The sequence below is a fragment of the Pongo pygmaeus genome, chromosome 16 (assembly GCF_028885625.2).
Source record: "Pongo pygmaeus isolate AG05252 chromosome 16, NHGRI_mPonPyg2-v2.0_pri, whole genome shotgun sequence".
Classification (NCBI taxonomy): domain Eukaryota; kingdom Metazoa; phylum Chordata; class Mammalia; order Primates; family Hominidae; genus Pongo; species Pongo pygmaeus.
This window is the reverse complement of record NC_072389.2, coordinates 30,309,711-30,315,710: the sequence shown is the minus strand read 5'-3', so window position 1 is coordinate 30,315,710 and position 6,000 is coordinate 30,309,711. Positions and strand designations below refer to the sequence as shown.

General features: G+C 50.2%; 2 non-coding genes and 1 pseudogene across 2 annotated transcripts; 2 read left to right on the top strand and 1 right to left on the bottom strand.

The window, feature by feature from the left end:
• Positions 1-2,015: 2,015 nt before the first annotated feature.
• Positions 2,016-2,389, bottom strand: LOC129013545 (distal membrane-arm assembly complex protein 1-like; annotated as a pseudogene).
• A 1,042-nt stretch (positions 2,390-3,431) lies between these two features.
• On the top strand, positions 3,432-3,513 carry LOC129014815 (small nucleolar RNA SNORD115). The gene has a single exon (XR_008494353.1). It is a non-coding gene; the product is annotated as a small nucleolar RNA SNORD115 (small nucleolar RNA).
• A 1,777-nt stretch (positions 3,514-5,290) lies between these two features.
• LOC129014820 (small nucleolar RNA SNORD115) lies at positions 5,291-5,372 on the top strand. Its single transcript, XR_008494357.1, has one exon. It is a non-coding gene; the product is annotated as a small nucleolar RNA SNORD115 (small nucleolar RNA).
• The last annotated feature ends 628 nt before the right edge of the window (positions 5,373-6,000 follow it).

Sequence of the window (6,000 nt, the reverse complement as noted above, 5' to 3'; positions counted from 1 at the left end):
CAGGCAGGTTTATTCAGAAACAGCTCAGATTCATACTTGTAAAAGTCTGAGAAAAACATTAAAATGCTATTACAATACAGTTGACCCAAACAACACAGGTTTGAACTGTGCAGGTCCACTTATCTGTGGATTTTCTTCTACCTCTGCCACTGAGACAGAAAGACAAACTCCTCCTGCTCCTCAGACTACTCAGCATGAAGATGAGGATGAAGACCTTTAGGATGATTCACTTCTTCCTAATGAATAGTGAATATATTACTTCCTTAATAACGTTTTTTTCTCTAGCTTACCTTCTTGTAAGAATACAGTATATAATATATACAACACAAAAAATATGTGTTAATCAACTGCTTTATGTTATCAGTAAGGCTTCCAGTCAATGGTAGACTAACTACTAATTAAGTTTTTGGGGAGTCAAGTTATATGCAGATTCTCCACTGAGCAAATGTTCAGCACTCTTAACTCCTGTGGTGTTCAAGGGTCAACTGTATATACGTTTAAGAGTTATCGTTTACCCAGTAGATCAAGCCAAGACCAAGTTAGGTTTATGTGTTTTTGGCTTAACCTAAGAAAATGTTCAGACTAAAGCAGTCCATCAATAGAACAGACTGCCTTTTAAACCAGGGAACAACTTGTCTTTGTAGGTATTTTAGGTATGTGAATGACCATATGTGATCTGCTTTGGGTCATCTGTGGTCCCTTCCAACTTAAAACTTCTCTATTCATGAACATTGCATAACTGAATTATGGATTTCATATAAATAATATCTTGTTGCCTACTTTAGGTTTGAAATGTTTTCCTTGTCAGTTGCATAGATATGCATAGCACCATCCCCACTATGAACTCTGATGTAGAAAATACCAGATTCTAAAGTCATCTGTGAGGCTAAATAGACTTAGGCACTTCCACATAATGCTGCAAAAAGCAACAGCTTAAGGGTATTACTTGCTCAACATGTCATTCCAAACACATACACTATGATTAGCAGCTGAATTTAACAGTATCTTTCCGCTTTGAAAAACACTTTATGTACCTTTACAAAGAAGCCATAGTATCTCAGGGTAGAAAAACTCAACAGGTAGAAAACATGGCCTTCTCTTAGAAATGAGCTATGTAATTTTGAGTACTTATCTCAAAATCATTGCAGAAACATATCTAGTGCTTATGGAAAAAGAATCAAAAGATCTTTTTTTTTTTAGCTAAAGGTTTTGAGTTTTTCTTGTGACATTTAAGTCTTTTATTGTATGCTGATTTTTATGATTATCTAACTGTTTCATAATGGTTATTCTTGCCTCCATGAAAGGGAAGACTAGAACAAAAACCTGACAAGAGCAAGTTCTAGCTCCATCACCGACTTACTGAATGACCCTAGGCAAATCATGTGGGCTCTTTCTTGTGTTTTAAGTTTTACCTCCAATGAAGTAACTACCTCAGACTAGCTGTGAAGCTCTCATAAAGTGATGGATTTGAAAATGCCTGCAAAGTATGAGCAGTTAATACACAGAAAGTTTCATGTACTTCTGTATATTGCATGATGCCCACCCAGGGTTAGGTTGATAACAGTTGTTGATCCAATTATGAAAGAAAGAAAAAGAACTCTTTAAAATAATGAAATCAAATAGCTAATTTTTCTGTTGTAGTTTTAAAAATTATATTAACTATATAACTAAGCATATTTGTTTATTATATATAATATATGCAATTATATAAGACATACTATTATATAATGTTTATATATAATGCTTAAGTAATTAAACAATTATATTTAAATATAAGTTATACTTTCCTTCCCCAGATAAGAAAAAGAACCTGTTTACTTCTCTGTGGGATTTATTGGTTCCTGTGAAATCTGTGGAGGCCGCTAACACACCATAGCCAGAGAATGACAACATATGATTTTCTTTTCAGTCTTGTAGTATCCACAGTAGTGATGCCTGTCCATGTACAAGTGTCTGTCCAGAACATCCATTAAATTCCATGCCTGCTCTGTGTGTCATGGGGACAGGGACAGAAGACAGATTCACTGGTGGTACTTTCAAACAATGCGGTAGGCCTTCCCTTTGGGGTCTGCCATGACAACAATACCCCAGGCGGCAATGCTGAGGCCGATGACCCTCTTCATAGTGGTCCATGGACCCGGGGGGTATCCCATCTTCATGGGCTTCCGTGCCACCCAGTACACATACCTGCCCACCCCCATCAGCCCCAACCCAGAAAGCACGTGACAGCTCCAGCAGGTCTTCAACAAGGCGGTGTTCTGCTGGGGAGGTCAGCACTCCGGGTGTAGCTGGGGGCGCAGGCTTGGCGGGCGGGGCGGCGGTATCGGGAGGCGCAGCGATCTTGAGGGACTCAAAAGGCTGGGACAACTGAGACCTCATGTTCTGGAACTCGGCCTCCCTAAAAATTATGTTTTAAAAAATACATAGAATGGGTAAGATGAGGAAAAAGCATAAAACGGTCAAAAACACTGGGAGAATTGAAGGTTCTTTTTGACAATGGTAATACAAATAGAAAAACTGACAAAAAAGAAAATACATCTTAATTAGAAAACATACAAGAGTAGTTGTATACAAACGAAGACACGTACCAAAAATAAAGAAGTTACAAAATATGAATGCATATACATAAAAAATGTAGTTTCAAACAATTCAAAAGTAAAATGATGCAAGACATTAAAATATTCACAAACACGCTCGAAAAATAAGAGCTGACGCCCGAAATTAGACCAGTTCAACAGAAGTGTGGGGTGTGGTTGGGGACCCGCCGCAGAAATCACGTGGTGCCCAGGCGAAGGCTGCAATTTCCCATGCACGCTTGGAGAGGACGCCTGGGAGGGCGTCCACCATGCCCAGGGGCAGGCTATGCGACTGCCAGGTCTGCAGCTGTGAGTGGTTTCTGGGCCAGCCTCTTTGTTTGGTCCTAACCTGGTTGGTGGCCCTAGCCTGTGCCGAGTGGTCCCGGAGTGGCCCAGGGGGTTGTGTGCGGGGAGCTGGCGTGGGCAGCGGAGGTGCTCCCTGGGGCCTGCAGTAGGGCACAGCTTCTGCATCTTGCGCGAGCCCAGTGACCCGCCTATCCTGTCCTTCCAGGGTTGGGTGGCGGGGAGGGCCAAGGGTGCCCCGCGTCCGTGACGGGTCAGCGTTTCCAGCAAATGGGTCCACGGAGGGAGAGCATACCTGAGCCGCTGCACCCTACCGCCTTCATGAGGTTCTGTTTGGACATCTGTCCTACTCCTGTTCCCCCAGATGGTGACCACGGAGGAAGTACTTGTGTTGGGCCCAATGGCCCTCAGCCAGTGTCCATCTGCCAGGTGCCAGCCCCCGGTGCGCTGAAGCTCAGGCCATTCCTGGCACCCTGGCCTCCTGCACTGAGCTGTGGTGAGCCCATCCGAGTCCTGCTGGATACATGCGCGGGGAGGGGGGTGCCCTGGATTGGGTCGATGATGAGAACCTTATATTATCCTGAAGAGAGGTGATGACTTAAAAGTCATGCTCAATAGGATTACGCTGAGGCCCAGCGTAGGTGAGAATTTTGGAGGAGAATGCTGGGATCCAGAGGCCCCTGACAGGGCCACTGTATTTTGGGCTGCAGACCTAGAGGCCCTGAAGGGCATCTGAAGGGAGCCCAAGCCTATCTCTGAGCTCCCCCATGAGGCAGTCCAGGATCCCTGTGTGGGCATATGCTGGGGCTCTGGTTCCCTAGGGGCAGGGCGTGTGGGTGGCTCCTCCCTGACCCCCATTCTCCCCTATGTCTTTCAGTGAGCTCTTCTGCCCAGGCAGGCCCCCTGGCATTGACCGGCATAGGTGAGTGGATCCTGCTGGGGTCATGGGCCATGAGCCAGGCTGCTGGGGTTGCCGAGGGTCAGCCTTTGGGACAGCCTCCCAGAAGGGCAGCTTCCTTGGGAGTCTGACCCAAGGAGGATATCTTCTCTAAAGCCCTGCAGTGGTGAGGGTGGTCCAGGCAGCATAAGGGTTCCTTCAACCCCACCCAGGACAGCGCCCAGCTGAGACTCAGTGTGCAGGTCTGGCCACGAGGACTGCCCAGGCCACATGAGGGGGTCCATAGGAGCTCTGGGGCACTACAGGGGTCACACAGGAGCTCTCCTTCCCCAGAGAGGGGTGAGCGTTTGGGCCTATGGGGTCAGGCCTTTGGAGATTCAAGGATTGGGCCCCACCCATGACCCTGAATGGGACCGAGCCTTTGAGCAATGAACCATCCCAGTGGTGCCTCTGAGCCTAGTGGGGGGCAATGAGGCTTCAGCGGGGTTGGGTCAAGGCTGAGCTCTGGCTGGTGCCTGGTAGTGCTGCAGGCTGGCCCTGGGATTCGCTGGCTTTGGGCAAAGGGTCCAGCCCATGTCCCGCTGGGGGTCACCCCTTCCCTGCGGGCAACTAGCGGGAAGGGTGGCATCCTTAGGTGGGAAGGTCCACTGTCGAGGGTCCTGTCCCGGGAATTTGCCTCCCAGGCTTCTTCTGATCCACGGACTCACCTTCAGGGTGGTGGGGTCTTGGGGCCGAGGAAAGGAGAAGATACCATGTGTTCCCTGATTGGCCGAGTGTGGCTCGGCTCTGTGTTTGGGAGGTGTGTAGGGTATGAATGCGGACCCACCAGAGAACACAGGGCCCCAGGTTATGATTTCCCATGCACACTTGGAGAGAACTCTGGGTGGGTGCCCTCCACTCCCAGGCACAGGCTATGCAACTGCCAGGTCTGCAGTAGCATGTGGCTTCCAGGTCAGCCTCCTTGGTTGGCCATGAGCAGGTTGGTTGCCCTATCCTGTGCCCAGTGGTCTCGGAGTGGCCCAGGGGTCCTGCAGGGGAGCTGGCGTGGGTAGTGGAGGTGCTTGTGGGGCCTGCAATAGAGCGCAGCCCAGGTGTCTTGCACGAGCTTAGTGACCCGCCTGCCTTGTCCTAGTCCTAGCTCAGTGACCCACCCCCCGCTCCCTGCAGTGACGGGGAGTACCAAGGGTCCCCTGTGTCTGTGATGGGTCAGTGTTCCCATCACATGGGTCCATGGAGGGAGAGCATGCATGAGCTGGCACCACCCACCACCTTCCCCCTATGGAGGCGTGAGGCCATGTTTGGACACATGTCCTCTTGTTCCCCCAGACAGTGAGCCTGGAGGAAGACTTGCCTTGGTCCCACTGTCCCCAGGCCAGTGTCCATCAGCCAGGTGCCCAGCCCCCGGTGCGCTGAAGCTCGGCCCTCCCTGGCACTCTGGTCTCCTGCACTGAGCTGTGGTGAGCGCATCCAGGTCCTGCTGGATGTTTGCATGGGGAGGGGGTTGCCCCGGGTTGGGTCGATGATGAGAACCTTCTATTTTCTTGAAGAGAGGTGATGACTTAAAAATCATGCTCAATAGGATTACGCTGAGGCCCAGCCTAGGTGAGAATTTTGGAAGAGGATGCTGGGATCCCTGGCAGGAGGGATTTTGGGCTGGAGACCTGGAGGCCCTGAAGGGTATCTGCAGGGGCCCCAACCCTGTCTCTGCACTTGTCTGTGAGGCAGCCCAGTTTCCCTGTGTGGGCTTGGTGTCACTGCTCTGGTTCCCTGGAGCAGGGCACGTGGGTGGCTCATCCCTGAAGTCACATTCTCCCTTTGTGTCTTTAAGTGAGCTCTTCCACCCATGAAGGCCCCCTGGCCTTGAGCAGCATAGGTGAGCGGATCCTGCTGGGCTCATGGACCAGGCCACGTGGGGTCACTGAGGGTCAGCCTTCAGGACAGGAGGGATTCCTCAGGGAGACAACCTGAATCCCCACTGGTAAGGGATTGGTTCTCCAGGAGGGCCGCCTCCTTGGGAATCTGACCCAAGGAGGACACCTTCCCTGAAGCCCTGCAGGAGTGACAGTGGTCCAGGCAGGAAAGAGTTCCATTAGTCCCATGCAAGGCAGCTTCCAGCTGAGACTTGGTGCTAGGGTCTGGCCTCGAGGATTGCCCAGCCCACATGAGGCAGGGTCCCAGGCTGCTATTTCCAGTGCATGCTTGGAGAGGGAGCCTGGGTAGGTC